We start from the raw sequence: 25930 nt of genomic DNA, 5'->3' as shown, positions 1-25930 counted from the left end.
CTCCCACCTTGTTTCCAATCTCTTTGCCAATTATTTGTACATCTCAGGACCTTCTGCTCTTTGCAGGGTGTGCACATATTCCCAGTAATGTATTCTGAACTTTGTCAAAAGTCTTGCAGAAATGTAGTACCAAGCTCTTTCACTCTTATCAACATTCTTTTCCAAGAACTCCACGAGGTTTGCAAGACAAGCACCCTGCCTTCATATAAACCACACCAACTTTTCCCAAAGTGATTGTGTTTATCTCATTGTCAAGCATATTTTTGTCTATTACAGCTTTTACTAGTTTATGTATTACAGATGCCAGGCTTCCAAGCTCTTGGTTTCCTGGATTCTCCCAAACCTTTCTTTAAAGATTAATGTTATATTTACCCACTCTCTGTACTTCAGGTGCCAAGAAATTTTTAAAAGCAATGTTACACACTGCCTTTGGCAATGCAGCTATTTCATACTTGAGTTCCTCAGACCTCAGGTGAAGCCTTCCAGTCCTGGCAATCTGTTAGCATTCAGGGCTGCTCAAATGTTGGATTCTGGATCCAAATCAGAAACCTGTTTTGCCAGCATTTTATGTTCTGTGACAAAGTGGGGGAGCAAGAAGGTGCTATCAACACCCTCAGCAAGCAGCCAGGGGGAGCTGAGGCTGAAAGGAGGCCTAGTGAGAGCTGGGTATAAAACCCCACACACACCATCCTACACAAAACCCTCAACATGCCCTGTGTGGGAGGGTGGGACTCACTGCACATGTAAGAGGTGCAGTGATCACTGCACTAAGACCCAGCAGTGGAACTGTGTGCCACCTACCCAGTTCTGACCCACAACAGGCCTCATGCTCCCCCATCACAGAGCAGCAGCTGGCACAAAACAGGTGTGTTTCCAAGTAAGTGAACTGTCCAGCCATTTGACCAAATGAAGCATGTTAGTAAGTGGGTTGTTATCTCAGAATAGACACATTATCACTCACCTCAACCCCTACAGCCTGATCCACATCACACCAGACAGCAGGGCCCTGGTGTGGTCTTTGCCAGCCACCACACAAAGTGATAAAACACATGGACAAAGGTAACATGTTCAATGAAAGAAAAGGGAGAAGTCAAAGGCTATATGTATTAAGTCTTCACGTTAAGGGCTGAAAGAGGAGGTGTCACTCCACTAACAAAAATGCAGATGTGAAGATGTGCACACTCCAGCTTGTGTACCAAGACAGTTGGGGCAGAAGCTGTGATCAAGACAGAGCTTTACTTGTCTTCCCCACTCCTCCATCACCCCCAGATACAGCCATGATCAAGGCAGACAGCAGCACAGTCCAATGGTACAAGCAGCCAGTTACCTTCAAGCAGACATTTCATAAATGGGATAGAATAAGGTTAAACAATAAAAAGTCTCACTGTACTGCACTCCTCTGCCATGAATGGCACCCTCAGCCTTGCTGACCTCCCAGAAGCACACAGCTGCTTGGGGTCCAAGCCCTACTTCACACCCCAAGACTTCCAGGGTGAGTCTCCTGGGCTGCACAGAAGCAGGGGAAAGGCACAGACCAAGTGCAAGGCACCTGCAGAAGGACACACAATCGGTTTTAACTCCCACCTCCAAACAGATGTTGTTCTTTGGTTATACTCAGGAGTGTTGCAAATTTAGGTGCCAAAAGATGGCTGCAGTTAGAGTATCTACTTGTACTTCAGCTTGACTAAAAAGCCAGTAAAATCTCCAGGTTGTATGAAAACAATTCCAGCAACACAGCTTGAGCTTGAAAAGGAAGAGACTTGAGGAGCTGCAGTTTCAAATGAGACTAAGCCCAGGGCTCTGCACTATGATTTACTTTGCCACCTGCCCAGGCCATTCCCACAGGCTGCTGCCTTTGCCCAAGGGCAGGTCTCTGGTGCTGGTGCTGTGTCATCCCTGAGAGAAGGGACCTCTCCTGCTGCAGGAGGCCCCTGCACCCAGCTACTCTATTCCTCTGTCAGACTGCCCCATCTCCCACCCCTGTCCACATTCCTAGTCTATTTTATGCATTCTCCACAAGCCTTTCCTTTTTCACACCAGAGGCTCTGGGAATTCATCATTCTTCCAAAGGAGTCTATTTGCCCCATCTCCCCAACACATGCACTTCACGTGTATCCCTTATTCCTTTGTCTAACCACACTTCGTTTTCCCCCCTTTTTTTTTTACCAGGGTTTTGATTTCCGCCCTTTTCAAGGACTTCACATGCCATTCATTTCATTGTTTTTAATCTCACTGACAGGATCACAACTGCTGGGAAGTCGTGCCTCTTTTCCTTCTTCTGATCTTAAACAAAATCAGTGGCTTTCTACCCAGAAATCAGTCCTGAATATTACAGCTGATCAGATGCAGCAGCCACTGGCACCTTGTCACCGGCAGATAATGCAGAGACAGGCAAGTTCTTACTCTTTCACCTTGCTTCTCTAATGGGCAGATCAAAAATACTAAATGTGTGATAGAAATAAAAATAAAGTACCTGGGCTCCTCGAGATGTATTCATTAACCACGTGCTAGGTTTGCCAGGGATTTCAGTGGCTTGGGTTTGAGATACAGGCTTTGAATTTTGATAACAGTGGTGCCATTTCAATCGAGGTAGAATTCAGATTCTACAGATATGAAAAGTGTTCATTAAGAAGAAAAGGGAAGGGAACTAAAAGAAAAATCCTGCAGAAAAATCAATCTATTTTGAAACATCAGCTCAGCCACAGCAGGAAATGAAGTCCTCAGTCTGTTATCCGGCTTTGGATGCTACTACCCCAGGAAGAAAGGAGAGGCCAAGGCACAGAGCACCAGGAGCTCTGTATGCTTTAAGTGCCCATGGATTAGTTTGAAATAAAGTAGTTCTGGTTTTGGAAAGTCTCGTGCTAGGCAACAAGATTGAAAAAAGAAACTGGTTTTGCAGACTCCTTGAAAGTTGAGGAAAACAGGCAAACATGTTTGACAAACCAACCTGTTTTCCTTACAATTATCTCCAGTTCCCAGAGAGTTTCCTCTGGGTTCATTAGAAAGCTAGCAGCACCTGGCTCCTTGGAATCAAGTTCATCCCTTACTTCTGCAGTATTCACTTGGCTAACCTGGTGGCTTTTAAAGCCTGATGTCTGCTATCCTGCAGGTCACCAGGAGATGGGAAAGGTTCATTTAAAGGAGAGGTGATCAAACAGGGAGGGGCAGAGGGGAGCTGACAAGCACCAGCCATGCATGTGGGAGCCCATCTAAAATGCCAAATCCCCTTCTAAAGGAAATCAGATGGAGAGCTGGCTTGGGATTCATTTGCAGGAGAATAATTTGCTTTTTTAATCTGGCCCTCCATTCCTATAGCACACCTGTGATGTGATATCCTCCTCCTCATCTGTCTCTGGTTCCTGATCCAAGCCTTCCTTCTCCCCACACAATGCTGCACCATCCCAGCCTCTCTCCTGGCTCCTACCTGTGCCCAGCAAGCCCAGGCACAGGCACTTGCTGTGACTCCTCATTACTGCTCAGATTTTCCACTGCCCTCTGCATCCCCCATGGTTATTATACTCTCATTGCCCAGGCAAGTGAGCTCAATCTTCCCTTTTCTGATTTTCTATTGTCTGTTTATTAGATGGGCCCTTTGTGAACTCAGCAGTTCACACTCTCCTGTGGTGCCAAGTGTAAAATTAATATTGACTAAAAAATCTGGGCACTTCTTTCTGGCCAGAACGGAGACATTTCAAATTAATGGGAATGTTAGAGTGTTTCACACCCACTGCCATCCTTCTGAACCCTCCAGCTCTTGCTGCTCATTTCTAATTGTAGGCATTAACTCTTAATGGGCCCTGTGTGTTCCAGGTGGGTGGGTGGGTGCCTCCCCCAGCCAGCCCAGTGCCCACACCCAGGGCTCCCTGCTCTGCTCACAGGCAGCCAGCACAAGTGGTGGTGTGTCAAACAGCTGCCTGGTCCTGCTCACTCCTTCAGAGGCAGGCAAAGCCACAGCCTCTTCCTTTATGGAATATGCCAACAGCCTGATGGGGTTTGGCACCCAGGGACACAGCCCAAGCCCTTCTGTCCACCTTGCTGCGTCTGAGCTCCCAGCCTGGGCTGGCACAAATGTCTCAGAGCATGGAGATGGTTCTGTCTCCAAGGCTTCAGTTCAGCTCTCTGGCTGAGAGGTGACTGCCAGTGACTGAGGGGACGATTACTGACAGATCTGGTAGCCTATTTACCTCCACACAGCAGCAGTAGCTACCTGGTCTACAGCTGAGGCCACAAGCTTTTTTGCTAAGCATCACCAAATAGCCCCTAAAGAGATGATAGAACCTTCTGCTAGCTCAGAAATTTCTGAGAGGAGAAACTCCCTATCAGCCAAGCATGGGCTGTGACTGCTGGTGGGGACACCCATGCCAGAGTCCAGCTCCCATGTTTCTCTCCAGACATTGCTCTGTTTCCACAGGGAAGTGCCAGGATTTTCTATGTGGTGTATTCCCCTCAGACAGTTATGGCCAAGTAATAGATCTGGGGTTTCTACTTGGGGACCAAAACCCCCCAAGGAGGTCAAGAAACAGTCCACGGAGGAGAGGAGGATTAGAAAGATGCTAAACATGCAGCTGGACCTTCAGGCAAAAGGAATCTTGCTCTTGCATTCCTTGAACATCCTAACCCTTTATAGCCAAGAGCTCTTTGCCAGCCTCTTCAAACAAACATACAATGCAATTATACCAATGTAACACCATCGCCATTATTACCTTTGTCCACCTGCATGGCAAGTGTAAGAATAGTTTGGACTTTATTAATTTCATCCCTTCAGGTTGTGTTGCCAACATGAATCATTTGAGCAACGCTGAACAACAAACAAACAATTTATTTCTTCCTGTTTTCCTCACTTTCATTAACTGTTCCTACTCAGACCATGCCTGCTACAGAGACTCCAGTATCACTGCTCTTACTTTCAAAATGAAGATAATACTGAATAAAATTTGTTCTCCAGTGGAACCAAAGAAATGACATAGGTCTGATGGTTACTTAGACACATTGTAGACTTCTGGCTCTGTTATAAATGAAGAAATGCTGGAATATTATTGCACATAGGAGAGAATCAAGGCACAGAGAGGTACTTGTCACATCACATGCCACTGGAGGACCAGGAACTGATCTCCCACATCCAGCCATGACAGATAAAGGTTTTCCTTTTTTTTTTTAAACAGAAAGAACACATGGTCTCTAATGCTTCACCTGTGGACACTTGAAATAATTGGATCTGGACAGATTAAAGACAAATGGCAGTTGCTCAGATGAATATAGTGTACTATATGGAGCTATGAAAACTGTCAAAATACTTGATTTTCAGATTATACCAGCCATAAAAAAATATGGATCACAGAACACTGTCAGGAGAGGACAGCAAATGCTTTCCAAATGAAGTGTCAGATCAGGCACCAACAAAACTGTGCACCTGCTAGGCAGGGCCATGTGCAGTGAACCCCCTGCCCAGCACAGCCAAGCTGCAGGTGTGCAGCCTCAGCTCCCACACAGCAGCACAAGGCTTTGCAGCAGCACAGATCCACAGGGGATTCTGTCCTTCCTTCCTACAAAGGTGGAAAATTTCCAAGTGTGCAATTGACTTCAGCTTTCCTCACATCACAAATAACAGGCAAGACCAACAGTGACAGGTTTTGAAATCCTCATCCTCTGGCTCACAGGAGGATCTATTATAGTGAAGGCACAGAGAGATAAAAGCCTTCATGTCCTATGAAGAATTTCACTTTACTAAACCAAAAATTAAAAACCTTTACCTCAGAAAAAGATAAGTTTGTCTTTGTCTTGCAAGATCTTTACAAAAAAAGGAAAAACCATGCACTCCAAGTTCTCCATCTCATTAAGATAAATTAACTTAAGAGGCATATTCTTCTCCTGTGTGGTCCTGAACAACCTACAAACCATATTGGCAAATTGGTGGCAGATCAGGTGAGGACAGGCTGGAAACAGCTACCCAGGGTGCAGCCCCTTGTGGGCCAAGCAAATCAGCCCTGCTGCACACCTGACAAGAACCTTTCCTTGGTCCTTCAGGTCTGTCCTTGAAATATAAGAAAAATGCAGCTTTGGGAAGACAGACCCAGCCCTCATGCTAGGAAAGACATGTATGTCAGTCTTCATATTAAATGTGTGAGTAGTCTCCAGGAGCATCAACCACAGCAGGAGTGGGAGCTCCTGAAACATGTTGCTTGTATTGAAATATACCTTACCATATAACAATTGTCCTTCTTCAGATGAAGGCAAAAAGGTAAGGAACACAGTACCTGTGCTTGGTATGACTATCTCCACTTAACACCAACAGCTGAGACTTCACATTATTTAATTTGCTGATACTTGCCTCAGTTTTTCACAAAATGGCCACAGTGACCATTATTATTATGCTACTTCTAATAAAAATGTGTCTAATAAAAATGTAAAAGGCACATTTTACTTAGCAGTTGTTTATGACTGTGATGAAGACAAACTTCTTCAATAACCACTCAGTAATGATTAAGGCATGTTAGAGTTTAAAGCTCTAGATTACAATAACCTTTAAAACCAAATTGTTTTCCTTTGCATTGCTGGAGGGCAGAGTAAAGGAGGTTAAGATACCTTAATTGCATTTGCACTCCTAGCATGTTTTTAAATCACACTTGGACTACAGTTCTGGAGTTTCTAAGGCTTCAGTTGAAAGGATTTAATCTGAACTGCAAAAACAGAAATAAAAAACCTCCAACCAAACAAACCAAGAAAACTTAAGCATTTCCTGAAATGAAGTCTCAGGCAACTGGGATATGTCTGACACTCAGCAGTGATGCAGTACAGAGGGTTAAACACCCACACAGCAAAGGACAGACTATCTCAGATGATCCAGAGAGGCATGCCAGCTCATTCCACATCCAAATGGTCAAGGCCCCCAAAGTTTTCACCCTGACAATCCTGCTTCCAGTTGTGACTGACTCTTCAGCAGCTCAGACATTCCTGCACTGCAGCACAGTGTTGACACCACTCACTGCACATCCACTCACACCTTCTCCCTGTGGATTCACCCACCAGCCAAATTTTACAGGCCACTAAAAGCCATATTTTACAATGGGGGCAGGGATAAGGAGAGGCAGAGTGCTCCTCTGATTCCCTGTAGAGTTCTTGACACAGCAAGCTTGTGTCAGGTACATTGAGCTCCAAGCGGCACCTTACAAAGTTTTGTCTGTTAATTCAGAGGGCAGAAGTTAATCTGGATGCCACTGGCTGCAGGCAGATGACAGCATTTTTTGTTCTCTAAATGGGAGTGGCTGTTTCAAGCACAGGGGCACTGTATTGGCAAGTCTGCTTCTCACCACACCTTGAATAAAATGTATGGGAGTGCAGCACTCACTCTCAATTTGTGGGAAATAGTTTAAAAGCTATTTTCTACCTCCCAGGCTCACGTGTGATGTGGCTGGGATTTACAACCTCAGTTAACTCAACGTAGGTTTTCCAATTTGCATCTATTTCCTGAAAGATTCAAGCCTAAGGAAAGTGGATGCTAATGTAGGAGCCTGTATTTGGATTGGTGAAGCAGATAATCCAAGATTAATTTCATCTGACAAAAGAAATCTATTATTACAGTGTCAAACTCCAGTGTGCAGCTAGGAGCTCTCAGCAAGGCTGGAAATGCAACTCAGCACCTGCATTCTAGCACACAGGTGCTACTGGAAAATGCCCAGGGCAATTGGGTTATTCTGATGGGCAAAGTCCCTGGCCAGAACACCCTGCCTGATCACCTGGCTTCTGGACAGATGGAGCACTGAGCTGGGGTGGACACTGCAGCAGGAAGATTAAGCTGGCCACTGATGGGCACAACAGTCCTTTGGAAAACCACAGAGCAGATCCAGCTCCTCATCACACACAGAGCTCCATTCAGCAAATCAACCCACTGCAGAGGTTCAGGTCCATGGCACCTCTGCTGCCCAACATTCATCTCCCATTACATCTTCAGAAAAGATGCTAGGGTAATTTTAACAATTATTGTAATATTAGCTGCTGCTCTGACATTCAGAAGTGGTTGCTAGTGGGATCTCTGTTGTAGTGAAGATGTTTTCTTTCACCCAGGCCTATCTGTGTGCTCATGCAAATCCTAGAGCAATACTGTCATGGCCCTCAGTCCCCCACTTCTGCATTAGACACCAACATTAACCCCAAAGCTTCTGCAGATGTGAGAAACATGTCTCTGTCTGTGCTTCCTCAGCTGGGGAGGGAGAGGAGGAGGTAAAAAAACACCTGCACATGGACACAAAGGCAAAATCCAAACAGCTGGTTATGACAATAACACATTAAAAAGCTTATTAATACATTTTTTTCCTGAATATTATGGGATCCTCCATCTACCTGCCAGAGCCAGGCTGTTGACACCACTCTGGGCAAGGCAGCAAGACAAGTTTTCAACCTCCTGGCTCTGTCCTGCCCAGCTGAGGTCAGTAGAAGCTCTGAAGCCACTTGCAGTGAAAGCAGAAATTTCAGCATTATGAAAGTCAAAGTCCTCTACAGGCTTCCAGTAAACCTCAGTATTGCTCCCAGCTCACAATCCCAGAGTGTTTTAACAACATTTTCCACTTTACTCAATATTGTGTTTAGGACCAGCAGTTTGAACAGAGATGCAACAGATGGAGGAACTTTCCTGGCTCAGCTCACTGCAATCTGGTCAGGATGGCCTGGCAAGGAACAAGCCCTCCTTGGCTCATGCAGCCCTGGAGAAGGGTTCCCAGTACTGGCAGAAGAGCCATTTGTGACCTGGCCACTGGGAACTGGACTGCCATCCAAACCCCATGGCAGCAGGGAAGACTGATTTTCAGTTACTGCAGTTGGTGACTGGTGAAAGCTGAACAAGTACTGAGGGAGGAAGGGTAGCACACTTCTACAAGTGAGCAGCTTTCAAGGCACCTTTGCCTACTGATAACACCAGAAAGGTTCTTTGCTGTTGGGATCAGCTCCTATGGATCACTGGTACCAGCCCATTACCTGGAGGAGAGAGCCTAGCAGTAAATACTCTGAGACAAAAAATTAATAAATATCCAGCAGCAGGATTAATTCAATAAATCTGAACTACGGAACAGAAACTTTATAACTGGCTTTGTAACCCTGGTTACTGGGTGCAGACCATCTCAACCTGGTGGCATCATGCTGGGTATGTACCTGAGCAAGAGCACTTGGGCAAGCCCAGAGAAATCTCAGTATGTAGCCACAGGATCTCCCAGTCCAGGTGATCCATGGAAAAGCATTCATGCTCTTTGTCACTGACTGTCAGAGTCCTTTCACCTTCAGCACCCTGATTCTTTTAAGCTCAAATATTTCCACCTTCAGGGCAATGCAAAGCCTTCATGCAACATTGCAGGGAGAGTGGGGATAACACCACCTTTCTAACCTCTGCTATGCAAACAGCTTACACACTGGAGCACAGGATTTATTCACACCCATCCCAGCATGAATAATGCCTGACCTCAAGCAATCCATCCTTCAGACTGTGGCAGAATGAGCTGGTTCAATGACCTACTGGGATAGCAGTTGCCCCTTGATGGTTACAGAAACAGAAAGTCCTGTCTGATCCATGTCCCAGAGCTGATCTGAAATCCCCATGCTTGCCTGAGAGAAGACAAGAGGATTACAGGCTCAAGCCATCTGTGTTGGGGTCCTCACTCCCCATATATGCCCCATGGTGCAGAGAAACGCATCATGAGATATGGCACTGTCTTCCTCCTGTCGAGCTGAATCTGTCTCCTTGGAGGCAACAACTCACAGTGACATGTCACAACCACATGAAGATGCAAAACTACCAATACTGTAATGATCCATAAGTCTCAAAACAAAGCTTCACTCTTTTTGCTGGAAGCAACAAAGATCAGTGGAAAAAACCCCCCAAAACAAGGAATCTCAAACTGTGAAGGTAACAGCTCAGAAAATAAACCCTGAGAAGGTAGGAATACTGGAGAAAAGCTTTTAAAATGACCCACAACAGAAAAAAAAAAAGAAAGAAAAAATCACCAAGGTCTGACAGAGATCCTCATCTTTCCTGAGTTTAGCTTTCGTGTCATGTTAACTCAGCTCCTTGTCAAAACAAGTTCTGTTCTGCTGCTGTCAGCACAGTGGGCTTAACGTAGCTTAAGAAAAACATCTCACATTATTCTTCATACTTCATATATCATCTCCAACAAGCCAGAGAGCAGAAAACAAGCTGCTAATGTGCAGCTGATTATTGGTGATCATGTAAGCAGGCAGGCCCTGCGATGGAGGAACAGTGCCAGACTTTGCTGAGCTCTGGTTTTAGCTGTGCCCAGAGTAACAACACAGGGGGAGCCTTTGACTCAGGCAAACACCCAGACTGCCAATCATAGACACACAATGCAGCATTTGCAGCACTAACAACTGCACCAGAGAGCACCAGTCTGACAAGTCCCTCTTAGATGGTACCCATTGTTAAAGAGCAGCAAGGTTGTTGACCATACAAGACATTTTCAGGTGTACAGACCATTGGCAACAATTTAAAAGACAAGTCAGAAGAGCTGGGATGGAATAGACACTGAGAAAGCACTGCTATTAAAAATGTCAATAGAAAACCTGCCATTTGGTCTTTTCCCTTTTCAAACAGTTTGGCTGCTAATCTGTTAGAAGCAGCAAGTCACTTCATTCTTCAGAGTTATCTTTCTTTGGCCAAATCCATTTCTCTGGATGGTATCTGTCTCTACACATACAGAAACAGAAATTTAATACAGCTTCTGGCTGCAGTCACAGAATGTTAACTAGTTACTTATTTTTGTTTAATTGCAGAAAATCAGAACATTCTTCTAACAGCATGTTAATAAAAACTGGGGGATGCATCACTGAAATAATGCAGGTCAATTTTCTAAAGCATCAGCTATTTAACTTCAGAGAATCCCAGGAGACATGAAGATGATTCCTGATACCGAAGTATTCCTGCCAGTGTTTCACTGTGCACTGTTTTCTTTTGCATATTCACCCTGTAAAAATATCTCATCATCATTCGCCCCTGGTACTCAAGAGGGATCTTGTACTGCTCTCAGCAGTCAGCATTATAGTCTTCATACTCTCTGCTGAGATTTGATGGTTCATTTCCTCTGCCCAGACTAACTTCAGCTTGTCAATATTGCCCTGCAGTTCTGTAAAAAAAGTACATGCAAAATATACTTATTTGTACTTAGAGCAGATAGTTCATCTTGAAATTTCCTTACACAGCAAGCCAGTGGTGATAAAACAGGTTTAAACTACAGATTATTATTAAACATTTCTTCCTTTTCAAAGCTCCCATGCTAAATTCTAGGACTTTACTGGTAACATCCTCAAAGTGGTCTCTCATTCTACTCCTTTGTGAAAGACCTGAGTGTAGCAGCAATATTTATTTCTTACCACTTTTCACTAGGCTGGGAGCTTAGCATGAAAAACTAAAAAATATAGGATGTGGGGTATGGCACAGAAGGGGAGTTCTGTGTTTTCAAGTCCAGTCTCTGCTACTGCTGGCACTCCTGCCCTGTAATTCATCAGCAATGCCCTCCCTAGACAATTAGTTTTATCTCTCCTCTGCTCCTATGGGAAAGATGCTTCACAACCTCACTCTGGTGGTTGGAAGCATTTTTGTTCTTTGCAGCCTTCATTTGTTGAGAATAGATTGTACATTCTTATGCTCACATTTCCCTTCAGCTTAAATGAGGCAGTCCTTCCCCAACCTTCTAGGATGCATTAGTAGACAGATTTCACAGACCTGTCAGACTTTTTTTATTGCTAGCTACATTGAGTCAAATTTTTAGCATTCTCTTCCCAGACTGGGTCTCTCTTAGCCAGTCATCTCAGCTGTCCTCATTTCTCAAGCCAAATTCAGAATGTGAGATGGGGTAGTGGAACAGGGCTCAAACATGAACCTTAATCCTGCTGGATCCACCCTCTAGCCCCTTCATTCCCATCTCTATGCAGAAATTCAGAACCACCTGAGGATCAAGACAAAAACCCCTTTTCCCAGATGTTACAGATACCATCAAGAATTCTTCCCTTTGCCCACAGCAGAAAAAAAAAAATCACTTTAAGCTATACCATGCTGGTGTTCCAGTTACTGTGTGGTGACAAATAGCCAAGAAGGCAGGAATAGCCAAGCTGGCCTCACCACTGTCAACAATGGGGTGGGTCCCATTAAGACATCCAAACTCTGAGCAGCCACCTCAGGACAGCACTGATGTGCCAGAACAGGCAGCACAGCAGAGTCTGCTGTCAGGGTATCCTCATTAAACCCCTTGTCACTTCACCAGACAGAGGGGATGTGAGCTCCCTGTCCTTCACACATGCTTGTTTCACCTCCTCTTTCACCCAGGCATTCATCAGCCCACAGAGTAGAGAAGCTGTTTCTTGGAGGATTCAGCATATACACCTCACCTTCCTGTTGCAGATTTTTTCACCTTATGTCCCATCACTGAGAAAATTTGGCAATGAAATTGTTAAATGCATCATGCTAAACACTGTCAACCTGTAAAACCCCACTGGGCAGCTGCTGTACACACTTATCTCCATGCAGCCAGGCTCTGCCATCTTGCTGGCTTAAAAGAAACGTTAATTTTCCCATGTAGAATATAGAGACAGATTCAATTTCTATTCCTGCCCCTTTCTTCTCACTCATTCTATCACTGCTTTTCTCTCCCCTTTTCTTTGTAGCCACATGCCTACAGCAAGAGCAGCATCCTGGCAGACCCCTGAGGTCAACCAGTCCAAAGCTTTCCTGAAGCCACAAAAAGTTTCACCAGCTTACACTGGAGTGGGGCATGGAGTCAGGACTCTTGCTGCTGATTGTGGTACATCCCTGTCCCTTTAAAACAAGCTGCCTCAGTGCTAAAACCTGACTCACATGGAGCTGACCCAGCCTCACTGCTGCACTCCAGGTTACAAACAGAGAGGGATCCTGGGCAGGCAGCAGGGACAGACACGAGTGGGCACCTCACTCTGGCAGCGCTGTGCTCCAAGGCACTTTGTTGGCAGTCACACCATGGAGTCAGTGCTCCATTTCCTGCCTACCAGCAAAGCTGGTACCAGACAGCAACAGAGCAATGCTTGTGTCATCCTGCTGTAGCACAACATCCTGGCAATTCAGAATGCTACACCAAACAGCAAAGACGTTTTGCAATTAAGAGCTGGATGACAGGAAGCAGAAAGTTCGCACCTGCCACTGAGCCTTTCAGGCCAAACTGAAATAACCCACTTGGATTTAATCTCTTCTTCCTAAAGACAAAGCCACAACTCATATGTTTCCATTCTGTTAATGACAGACAGATGATCTTGTCAGAAAGCCAAAGTCTTAAGCACTAAATTCTCGATTCCTGTTCCTAATTCTGTCACACATTGTCTGAGTCAAGTCATCCCACTGCTGTTCCTCAGCCTCCCCCCCAGGAAGAGGGGAGGGTTATACTTCACTGGGCTCTAATGAGCCCCAGTCATGCACTCTGGAATCCATCACTCCTACCACAGAGCAACTTGTTTTTGTTTCTTAACACTGGAAGGTATTGTTATTTATACACATACACACAAAGTAACCCCATCTGAGTAGCTGATTGTACTGAAGGAGGCAGGGAAGAGCACAGGTACCATGAAAAGAAAACAGCAGTGCTCTGAAGGTCTTCATCCACATCAGAAATACTGCATCATCTCACCCAGGCGTCAACTCCCTTCTCTTTCCCTGTCTGAATTGGAGAGTCGACACCCAAAATTGTGCTGGCCTACGTTTAGGGTCTTTCATTTCCACCCCAGACTTTTCCTCCACTCCTAGATGTCCTTGTAGAGCTGTTCCAAGCACATGTACTACACATTTTCTGCCTTTATTCAGGCTATATTGAACATAAATATCAAGTTGGTCAGGACAGAAAACCAATGATGTGTCCAGTTCTTCTAAATGCAGCCTAAAAGAACAGTCTTAGCAAGGCCTGTGCTGCTAAACAGAGACTTGAGTTTTCATACTAACTAAGGATGTATGGGTGCACGAATTAACAACCACTTAGAGATAAAGGAGGAAAGCAAGTGATGATAATAAGCCATCACATGGAATAAACTGCCTCTCACTGAGCATTACCACCTCTTCAGGGAAGTCAGGCTAAAATTTTGAATTTCAATTTAGTGAGGTGAAAGAGATTGTGCAGTTTGTAAAAAGAATTGCATGTATGTATTCTGCAAGGAATAAAGGGACGCTGTTTCTGCAAGGAGTGGGGAAAGGAGGGAAGTGGTATTTTTAAAAGCCTTAATGCATAGAAAAGCAGGATGGATAATGGTGAGTTCTTTGTGTCTCAAAGCCCTAAAAGTACCCATGTTCTTGTTCATCTCAGGCACTATAAAACACTCACATGCAGGGGAATAATTTCGCCCCTACTTTTATTATTTTTTTAATTGCACAGGTACCATCTCCCACCCACCTGCAATCAGCTCCTTCCCCTCCCCTTGAGAGGGAACAGAGGAGAATGTCCTCTACCACACTGCTACCAGTGAAACCAAAGAGCTTTCAGAGCTGAGAATTTCAGCAACATCCTCCATGGCCTAAGAAACAGAAACCCTGTGCAACCCCAACCCAATCCCTTGCTACAGCAGGTGTTTTTTGGCAGATGTATGTGGAATAGCTCACTGCCTGTGCTGGAGAAGGAATCTTGTTTATTTTAGTTTTCCTGCAAGCAAAACTGAGAGCTGCTAACCAAGCAAAAATAAGAACCACTTTTCTTACAGACAATGCTGATGTCCAGGACTGGACAATAGCAGTCATCTGTGTCCAGTATTTCCTGATGAATTCTTACCTGATCCAGTAGGACAATGGAGGCAAACTCTTCATTTTTCTACATCAAACATATTTTCTAAAGCACAGTTTTGTGCTTCTGCCAGCTCAAATCTGTATTTCTATCAATGCTGGCAGCAGTGCCAATTGCTCAGTATCACTGCCCTTGAGGGCTTTTTAGATCCTGACTGCTTTCAAATTACACTAGATATAAAATAATGTCCACCTGCACACTAAACATTTATTGCCAAAACTGTACCTCTCAGTGAGCAGGGCTCTAACAGGCAGTGGCCAGCAAGGCTGGTCTTCTCTTAGCTCTGCCACTGTCCCTGTGCCATCCTTCCCCCTGCTAGCTTCAACCAGCACATCTATTTGAAGGGAGCTTGCATTTTGGTTGGACACACTCAATGCTTCCACACTGTAAGGAGAAATGGTTTTACTTCTGTCAACTGCTCCACAATGACTTGCTGCCACGCTACAGAAATTCCAACAATCCTGAAGTCATTTTACTGCCTCTCACAGACTTCAGTTCATTGCCTTAATGGGAAAGCAACACTGTTTGGGGTATCCACAACAGCAAATGATAGTGGGATGCATCTGAGCTCTGTAACAGGCTTGTTAGACCTTGTGTTCCCTTTCCAGGGGCAGGACAATCTAATGAGTTGTATTTCTATTCCAGAATTGGAGTCTAGCTGCATTTTGCAGAAAAAAGCCACACCATCAGACTTGGGACTTCCACCACCAGCTGCCCTTTGTCCACCAGGGAACAGTTGCAGGACAAAGTCTCAGGACAGTTTATTGTTGCCATTTCTGACGTAAAAGCAAACAGCCACCAAGGACTTACTTCTGGTAGCTCCACCCAAATACAGGTGGAACTTCAGACCTTTCATTGCAGGCTACAAGACTGCCTAAGCTCTCCACAAGCTTCAGGACAGTGAAAACAAGGATGTCTGTGCCAGTTGGGAAGGGAGACATAGAACAAAGGGTAAATTAAATCACAGCTGTAACACAGAAAGCCCTGCAGAACTGTAATTCCACATGGTGGTCTCTGGATTTTGAGTGGTCTCTTCACTTGACTCAGAAGGCACTGGGTGACAGGATGAAATAGGCAGATATATAACATTTCTTACAGGAAAAAAGATGCCCATTGTCACCACCACAACACTCTACCAATCAGCAATATCAGACAGAAATGAATGCCAGGAATTCCTGGCCAACATTCCTGCTCTTGCTGCAGAAATCCGCTGGTAAAGAACACAAATCCAAGGCATCCTCCTGGTACAGAGATGGCACTGGAATGGGCACAGGCTGTTTTGTGGAAGGGAAGCCAACATATCTGCATATCCACTCCCTGTACTTGAGTGCTGAGGTCTGATAGGTGCAGACAAGTACCTGGACAGGCACTTCCAAAGTCTTTTTAAAACTCAAGTGTTTGTGCAGCTGTGATCAAGTCACTTTAATTCAACCAGGGGAGAAGCATGGCATGGCCATGTGATTGCAAACAGTGAAGTTTCCTTGGCTTGGCAAATTACTGTGTCCACTGGGCTGTGGCAGCACTCCCTTTTAATTCAACTCCAATACAGAACAAGGCATTTTGGTTTAAATCACTGGGAAGGCAGTAGCTTTTCATCTGGGTGGTTTAAACAAAGGCACTACTCTGCTCAGTGAGGATAACAGTGCCCACTGCCCATGCCAGAGCTGAGCTCTGGTATCTTAACCACATACAATTATGCAGTCTTGGAGTGTAAAATAATCTGTCTAGACCATAGAAAAGTACTACCTACATAGGAAGCTGGGTTTTGTTTTCTGAGTGCAGCACTGTTGCAAACACTTAGCCCTGAATTTGTTTCAAACCATTAAACTGCCAGGGTTTAGCTGAATGTTACCACAATCCCTCCATGTCTAAGACCTGGGTGCAGAGAAGGGGCCTGTAACTCAGGAGCAGAAAATGCTTCAAACAATCCAGCTGATCCTCTGATGCCCAAGTGTCAGCATCAGAGCCAAGCCATGGAGCTCTACAGGACATTGGGACTTTGGCTTGCCCTAGGCTGTTGCAAAAACCACCAACTGGAACAGTTTTACCCACTTGAAAGTGAGAAAATCCTACATTTATCTCAGTGGTCAATGCAAGTGCTTGGGAGCACTGCCAAATAATATTTATCAGGCCAGCTGAAGGTTTTATAACTCAGCTGTGTAAGTTCACATCACAGAGAACACCCCGATACACCAAGCAGCCTGTCTGGGAGTACTCAATTTGCTCTTACACTATTTCATTTTTATTAGTTATATAGACACAAGTAACAGTTCTGAAATGAGCTGACTTGTGAACTGAACAGATCTGCTCATGTGTATAACCCAGCAAGGAGAGGATCAGTCAATATTACTGCAACCAAACTGGGGCAGCTTGCCAGTGCCCAGGTATCCCATGCCAGTAGATTTTGTTGGCAAAAGGGGGAAGAGTATCAACACACTTAGAGGTCTGAAGAGGGAGAAACTGAAATGTGAGGAGTTAAGTGTCTGCCTCACCTTCCCCTGTAAGCAGAGCCACACAGATAAATTGCCAGCCTGGCTGGCAGATTTTAAAAGCATCATTGCAGATGAAAGAGGTGTGGGGTGGCTTTCACATCATCAAAGCAGCAGCTGACCAGGACAGCTGAGGGGCAGGATAGCAGTGGAGCCTCTGTTTTGCCCTATACAACACAGGTGGCTGCTGCCAAAGCAGGGACAGACTATATAGGCTAGTGACTTCTGCTGGGAATAAGCATGGAGAGGGAAGGCCTTTCCCAGCAGCTCTTATAATTATTGTCTCAATTTTTTATTTTTGGACTTCTTGCAGCTGATCTCGGTCACTTGGCTGAGTCTCACCAGCTGCCTCACTGCCCTTAGCTCAGCGTTTTTCTTACACCACCAATTGCAGGAATTACCCTGCATCACTCTTCTTGGGACTGCAAAATGCAGTTTTATCTGCACTGCCAACTAATCTTGAACCAAACTGCCAAAAAAGCTGTGTGTGCTGCCCAGACTCCTCAGTTCCAGGGAAGAAAGACAATCTGATTTAACTCTGTTCTCTCTCACCTCAAGCTAATCCCCAATGAGAGCAACAGAACACTAATTACACATGATAGCTGAGCAAGTTAAATAATACCAGCACAGTTGTAGCTGTGGCAGTCCCTGCTTCCTCATCGTGCTTATTAAAAGGCGCTAACATGACTGCAGCCTCTCCAGTGGCTCCAGATAGCTGAATCACTGCAGTTGGGACATGACTGAGCCAGAAGGGATGGGGTGGGAATGCCTTTATTCCCACATCCTACTAGTGTTATGTAGCTGGGAGTGAGCTACCTACACCCAGCTGTGCAGATATGGATCTACAGCCTCTTCAGCACCCTGCTAAACTCATTGAAAAGTTACAGAAAAATTACAATTACAGTTCAAAATTAGCAGTAATGTACCAAGCATAGCAGTTGGCAGTTTTTTCTTCTACTAGAACTGCTTCCAGAACAGGCTGAAATGAGGAACACACATGTAGGTCAGTGCTTGCCTAACAAGGCCAAGATCTCACCTGGGAACTTGAAGAGCTAAAGCAAAACCACCAGCCCATTACCTTGGCTCTAGCCTATGCTATTGACCCTGCACCTTCCCTGACATCACTTCACAACTTAAAAAAAGTAATAAGGGGATTAAAAATATATCTCTGAACCTCTAAATCCCACAGGCCTAGTCCTCCCAGAAATCCAAGGCACTTGCTCAGCAACACATCACCAACAATGGCCACAGTGAGAAAGCAAAGGGCCCTGCCCACGGTATCAGGCTCACTTTATAACCCAGCACTGTCCCTGCAGGAACCAATTGCTGCAGCAGGGAGGCTGGAGGCAGCAGATAAGCCTTGGCTAGGTGATAGGGATCAGCTGCCCAGTTATCAAGGGAGTACAAAAATCAAATAGATTTTGATTTAGTAGTTACAGCTTTTCATATATTCTGGGAAAAGAAAAGAAAAGGACCAGGGAGGGGGAAGGGGAGTTAGAAGTCTTTTTCCAGGGTGTTATGATGTCAGATCTTTTTAGCAATGAATTTCTAGGTTAAGCAGTTACTGAGACATGTGGCTGCAGAGAACTGCAGTCAGCGCAGGCGTTTGTAGGAGGAAACTGAAAGAGGTGGAAGAAAGGCAGAGGATTGCACATCTGAGGGCTGCAAACCCTGCCTGGAGGAAGCAAGGCAGTGCAGCAGAGTCATTCCCAGCAGGCACAGAAACAAAGAACAGCAGCACTGCACCCTCAGAGAGCCACTTCCCAGGGTTACAATTCATCTGTCCCATCTGGGGTAGGAAGTTCTCTTAGTCCTTCTCTCAGATGTGACCCAAGCTTTGGGCTGCAATGCCAACTACAACATCCACTGCTCTGTGCCAAGTGTCCAGCCCCACAACTCTATGATGGGGGCAGATCATCACCAGGGGATTAGACCAACAAATATCAGCTGTGTTGCTGTTTGAGTCCAAGGGAAAGCAGATGAAGGTAACACACTGGATTTTAGTGCTGGCAATAGAACAGGCAATGAGCCAGGCAGAGCTCAGTGGACAAAGTAGCAGAAGCAAAGATGAACCTTTGATTGCATAAAATTTGACCCAGTAAAGCCTGGCATTCAGGTACAATTCTGCTGTCACAGACATGGCTGTGACAAGGGCTACATTTGTAAATCTCCATCAATTCACCAAATATTAGCACTTCTGGCATAAGCTTCTAGTCAGAAGTTTTGGAAGCTGCAGCCATTTCAGAGAAATCTTTCACACAGCATATAAAACATATTCTTTAACACATAATGGCTTGCAATTTGGCTTACAACCAAATACTACAGGAATTTAATTCAGAATTTTCCCTGACATCATAGGATCAAGTGCATAGAGAAAGCCAGACCTCTGGATCCATTCTTGTAGCACCTTCAAAGTGCCAGCAGGGCACTGTAACTTCTGCTCTCAGCCCCCAGAGCTTGCTCAGCACCTGGGAACAGCATCCAGCCCCTCTGGGCAGGGCCAAGCACCAGTGGCACAAGGACCTGACTGAACCCAGATAGGCACAAACAGGGTTTGTGCTTCCACCACTGAGGGACCTGAGCCACTCCTCATCCTCAGGGAGCTCCACACTGCATTTGTGCTTCTGTAAGCTGCTTCCCAGCTCCACCTCCATCCCTGTTAATTACTGTCACAGCAGGAGAGTATCTGGCATTTCAAAGAATGGCCCTTGTTATTAAGCAGGAAAACAGGCAGAAATAGCAGGCAGCTCTACACACATGGAAACTGTAAGAGATGCTCTCTTCTTCCTGCATGGCACAGTTCATTTGTTTCCCTTGGTTAAAGCAGGAGGAAAGGTGGAAAAGCTGCTCTAATTGGTAGGGATCTCCCAGCCTCCAGCCAGTCTGCTGGGAGAGGCTGATGGGGCTGGGATGCACTGGCAGCAGTAAATCCCAGCCCCACAGTGTCAGGCATCTTAGCTCTGACACTCCTGGCAGGGAACTATGCAGGACCACTGACTGCAAGTAGTTTGGATTGAGCCTTGCCCACCTTCTTCCAAGAGGGCCTGCCACAGGGCAGAAGGGCTGGGTGTGGCAAGAGCTCCACATTACAGTAGTTATTCTGCACCTAGTTGCTGCTGTGGGCATCTCTAGTTCAATTTCACATATATCTGCTATTGAAGCAAACCTTAACTCTGGTGTTGGCTGCGATCTTACATAAATTTGGCTTTTGAAATAATTGGTCCTCCCTCAGTCAGCTGAATGAGACCATCACATCCTTCTGCAGATAAATCCGCTCCTTTCAGTCAGGACCTGCTTCCTGGCAACCTTGCTGGACTCAGATTTTAAACACTTCCTATTGAACAAAACAGGTTATTTAAATGGGGGAAAAGATGTAAAAAGCACAGCTCGCTCTCTCCAGCTGATTGTCTTTGGAAACAGGACTGGAGGCTGCTGTCCCAGAAGACTGAGCTGCCCTTATCTCAGGCACTCTGTTAAAAGACTTGGAATCACTTATTAATTTAGTGAAAGCCCCTTAATTTTGATCTTTTGTCTGCATTAATTGATTTGCTATCAATAACCTGCATTGATTAGACCTCCAGACCTGGCAGCTGTTGAAGATGAAGAGACAGAGATTCTCTTTCAGAGCAGGAGTTCAAAGCCTGAAATGATTAAAAAAGACAGCACCAAAACGGCTGATAACAAAAAGGTGTCATTCTTTTTCCATTCAAGTATGAAACTCTGTGCAGTTAACCCTTCTGTACCTAAAACCCCTTTCAGGTCTAAGGTATTTGTATAACTTAGAGCTAGCTATTAGATTTACTCCATTTTGTCATTTTAATTAAAATATTATGGATGCTCTTAAACACCTGACAGAATGAGAACCAAGGGAAAATTTTATCTGCTTCAGCCACAAAGAGAGCTCAGGGAAAGCAACCTGACCCAGAGATTGGCTCAGGTGGTGCTCTCGGATCCCTTCCAGCAGACAGCATTGTAAAGAGTGGTTCACAAAGTCAGATTTAATTTGCAGCAGATCCAAACCAAATGCAACAGTGAAATTTAACAGTCATCAGTTAAAATTCTGACAATAAAGTTTTGAAAGCTGAGAACAGCTTGCTAGTCCAAGATGCCAGGAAGCCATTAAGAAACCAGCTCCCTGTCAGAGTCTGTGCTGGAACCCAGCCCTGGGCTGCTCCCAGCTCAGCGCCCCCCTGCATGAGCTACAGCAGGGGCAGGAGGTCTGAATGCTCACATACATTGTTCCTCTCCCAAGAAAACCAAAGGTAGTGGCTAGGGAGAGCTCTCAAGCCACCTAAGAGAGGCTGTTTTGGGACAGACACTAGGTACACCATGGGAACACCTGAGCTACCCTGTATGCATCTAGGGGGAAAAAATAAATAAATAAAACCATAGCCAGTGCACACATCCAAGGATCCATGGTCTCAGGTGTCTGTCTGCTTCAGATACCAAATCTCCAGTAATAGTTTGCTAAACAGCACAAGACCAGCTATTCACTTAGCCCAGCATCTGAATAAATCCAGGCAGCCACTGTCCACCAAAGACACTAAACTGTTGTTTGAGATATCCAACTACCTCAAGAGCAAGGCAGCATAGCAAATTCTTTTTTCATCCAAGCTGTGTCAAGAGCTCTGGCCACTCCCCAGCTGTGACAGTACAAACCTTAACAGCACACCTTCCCGCACCTGCAGATTTCCCTGTCAGCACGCATTTCACTGGAAAAAATAATGTCATTCTCTTACAGTTTGTTTGGTGGCAGCACAGAGCGTGGCTCAGGTACAGCACAAAGTGACAGTTCCTGCCCTGCAGAATGAGCTGATCAGCTGCTGGTCCTGAAGAACCTGGCTGGACCACTCCCCCAGCATCCCACCCAAATGTAGCAGAGTTCTAACCCATGGCTCAAACACACCCTGTGTGACAGCTTACAGAGCAGCACAGGCGGCTCACATCACAGCACTTCTGCACTGGGAAACTGACACAAACACAGATTGTACTGAGCTCCTGCATTTCCACTCCGACAACAGCACACAGCCACCAGGACCTGAAACCTCTTGCTGGGCATCTCTGCCAACTCTTCCTTATGAGAATATTTTTAATATCCCTCTTCTTTAATATCCTTTCTCTCTTTTTCTCCCTCCCCTCCCTGCATTCATTACATGTGGGTGTTAAATACGCCTGCAACTGCAGTCACTCTACACAAGCTGCTGTCCTGCTCTCCTCAGGGGTCTCACATTTACTGAGTATGTCCTGCACATGTCCAGAAATCCCAGAAAACTGGACCACACTCCTAAGTCTAGCTATACAAAATTTCTGGGAGAACAAGGAATGTGTTGGCATCCATGCTCTGGTCTCACGCTGTAAGGAGGGGCGAGTTCCTGAGCCCTCAGGCTCACAAACAGCTCTGGATATGCCCAAGCACTGCCACACCTGTGTCTACTGGGAAGGAATCTTACACATCACGGGACAAATAGCCCACAGAAATTAAAGATCCTGTATTTTCTAAAACCCCTTTCCTTTTGTATGGAAAGGCCATGTCAGCCTTTGTCCTCCACAGATTAAATGTGAATAATGATTGGGACAGTTGAGGACTGGAATAGATTGCCTTGGGAAGTTGCAGAGTCTCCATCATCTGATTTTTTTTTGATCGGGCTAAACAGTCATCTGTCAAAAATGGTCTAAGTGTTAAAAACCCTGCCTTGGGGAACAGAGGGAAAGGAAAAATGACCTAATAAGCTTTATTTTCTGTTTCTGTAATTTAACTAGAACTTCTGGGGACTATAGAAATTCCACTTGCCCCCTCAGCTGGGCACAGCACACCTTCTCCTAAGGCCTTGTGTTTCATGCCCATGTGTTCTGCAGGAAGGGTGGCCTGCTCCATGCAATGGTCCAAGTGGTCCCTCCACATTAGTTTCCTACATTTGTAAAATGCAGAGGGATGAAAAGCACAATACTGCAAATATCTCAAAATCTCTGTATTTGAGAAAGGAACTTTTATTCCCACTTTTAACACATGACTAGCAGATCAAAGTAACTGAAGGTTTTATCGGGTATCTCCCAGATACTAACACTGGGTGTACATACATCATGCTGATGTGCACAGGATGAGAACTGAGGGAGTCAAGTTTTTTCCCACCCACAAAGAACAAAAATAGGCTTTTATTCCGAATGACTTATTTTAAGCTAAAAACGAGAGAGAACAAAAGCAAAGGCTCCAGGAAGTGGAGTCTGCACCCGCATCTTATTTTAAGATGCAGCTTTGACTCTTTAGAAATTTAAAGCTGCATTGCACAGAAAGAAGAATCAGCTCAGTGATGTTATATAGCTCACTATTTCCAAATATCAATCTAGGATCTTAGAAGCAATAAAGATTCAATAACACTCCAGTCTCCAGCTCTGAAAATGCAAAGATAAAAACTGTAACAATTAAGGACAGATACAGATATGCAATATACATTGCACAGATGTTTTATTTCCCTGCAATTATATATATGTCCTCCAAAATAAAACCCAACCTTCATTAACTCCACATTACAGTGTTGTTGTATATTCCTCATGAAAAAGAAATCAGTAAAAATGAAAGAAAGTACTCATCAAGATAGCATCAGCATCCAGACTAATCACATACACATTCCACCAAATTAATTTCCGACATGTTCAGATGCTGGCCCTCCATGAGTAATTATTACACAAATATTTCCAATTTGCCTCCTCAGTCTCAGAAGATGTATCTAAAGCAAATATTTTTGTGCAAAATTGGCAGCATAGTTTTACACACCTACTGAAAAACAGCACACATACATCCTTTGGGGATACACACAATCATTTATGGAGACTCCACACAACCATGTGCAAACTTATTAGAAAACAGAACTTCAGCATCAGTTAATGAGAAAAATCCCTGCTGAGGGCACAGGCTTTGATAAACATTGTTAATTCTGACCTCAGCACCTCAGGACTGCTGGCTGAGGCCCACAGACAGAGCAGGGCCAGAACAGCTATACATGAGCAGTGCACAGAGCCACTGGGATACAGGGATATGGATATTCCCCTCTCAAACACAGGAACACAGCCAGCACTGCCAGCTTGCTGGCAGACACCAGTGACTGTGCCCACAGCAGGCAAATGGAGCCATGCAACATTTCCATTTTCTGATGTGCAAAAGCAAGAAGCGTTCAATTTCATCTTCGATCAATTTACTTATTGATTGGTTCTCTCAACAGATATCACAGAAATTCTCTCAGCTACCGAGGCAAAAAAAAATGCCAAATTGCCTCGTTCCTTGAAGTTTTTCCTAATCCAAGGGAGAAATTCAAGGGAAATAATTTCATTTGATAACAGCTGGTTCCCCTTTCCTGGTTTCCCACCCATTGCTTGGAGAATTCCTCACTCCAGAAACAGCCTAACCCTTCACAGCATTCAGCTTTAATAGTGGCTTAGCTGCAGACTCCCAGGCAGAGCAGTAACACACATTGCTTATTCTTCCTCTCCAGTGGGTGTTTAAGACAGCACACAAAGATATTTAGGTGCCTCAGTTTACCTTGAGCTCCATAAAGAAGGTAGTCAGCTAAATACTGTACAGCTCTGAGCTTGAGCTTAAAAAAGCTTTTCCCAATTTTGGCAAGTGACTGGAAAACAAGTCTTCCAGTTCTGATTAATAATCTGCTTTTGAGTTAAAACCCACTTGCTTCAATATGAAGGGATAGACCAGCAGAGACTACATTTCAGCACTCAAATTAGGAGGGGTAAGCTGTAGGTAGCAGGTGATGTATTGCTATAGCATCACCTTTTGTTTGATTAGTGATTAGGAAGTAATTGCCTCTCTGCCCAAGAGATGAAATCTGGCAGAGTCCTTCTGGAACAAACATGGCATTTATATATTCCTCTAAAAGCTGTAAAATCCTTCAGTCTCCAAGCACTGTAGTCCTAATAATCTTTGAATATAGTTTGATACGATCCCTGTGTACAGCTCATTAGGCACTGAATTCTCTGAAATAAGGAACCCTTTCCTGTCATCCACGCACAGATTTAACACAGTTGCCCCCACTAAGCAGATGCAAAATGCCACCACAGTAAGAGGTGATAATAAAGGAATTTGATTGGGTTAATGGAGTCACATATGGTGATGGTGTGGTCCTTGAGAACATTCCCCCTCAGCTTCAGCTTCCTCTCATATTAATCCTCTCCAGGGATTGAAGGAACAGAAGCATGGACAGGGAAAAAAAAAATCAGATTTATTGGCAGAGCTGACATTTTTGGATGAAAATACTATTAATCACAGTCACTAAGGCAAGATCAATAAAAAATTCATAAAGAACAGATCTTGTAACGTGTACATATTCCAAGAAACACTGACAACCATACCAGCACCATTATACTAAAATAAACCCAATGCTTTTCCTCCCCTGAGTTTTTACTTTTGTCTCTTGATCCCACTGTGAAGATGCTGCTGAGTGTGCCCCGTGACTGTGAGCACTGATGCCCTCCACCAGCTCCAGAGGGTGCTGTGCTATACACACGGGGTTTGGGACATGGAAGGTTTGACAGGATCAGCAAGGAGGGAGAAAAAATCCAGCATTTTGCTGTATCAGTGCTCAGACTTGAGGGAAGGGGGTGGATGAAGTGAGAAGATTACAGATTGTACAGTACTATACGTTTCCAAAT

The sequence above is a fragment of the Melozone crissalis genome, unplaced genomic scaffold (genome assembly GCF_028551555.1).
Source record: "Melozone crissalis strain CALT ecotype California unplaced genomic scaffold, PUWL_Pcris_2 ptg000029l_1, whole genome shotgun sequence".
Classification (NCBI taxonomy): domain Eukaryota; kingdom Metazoa; phylum Chordata; class Aves; order Passeriformes; family Passerellidae; genus Melozone; species Melozone crissalis.
The sequence above is the reverse complement of the archived record's forward strand: the minus strand, read 5'-3'. Positions refer to the sequence as shown.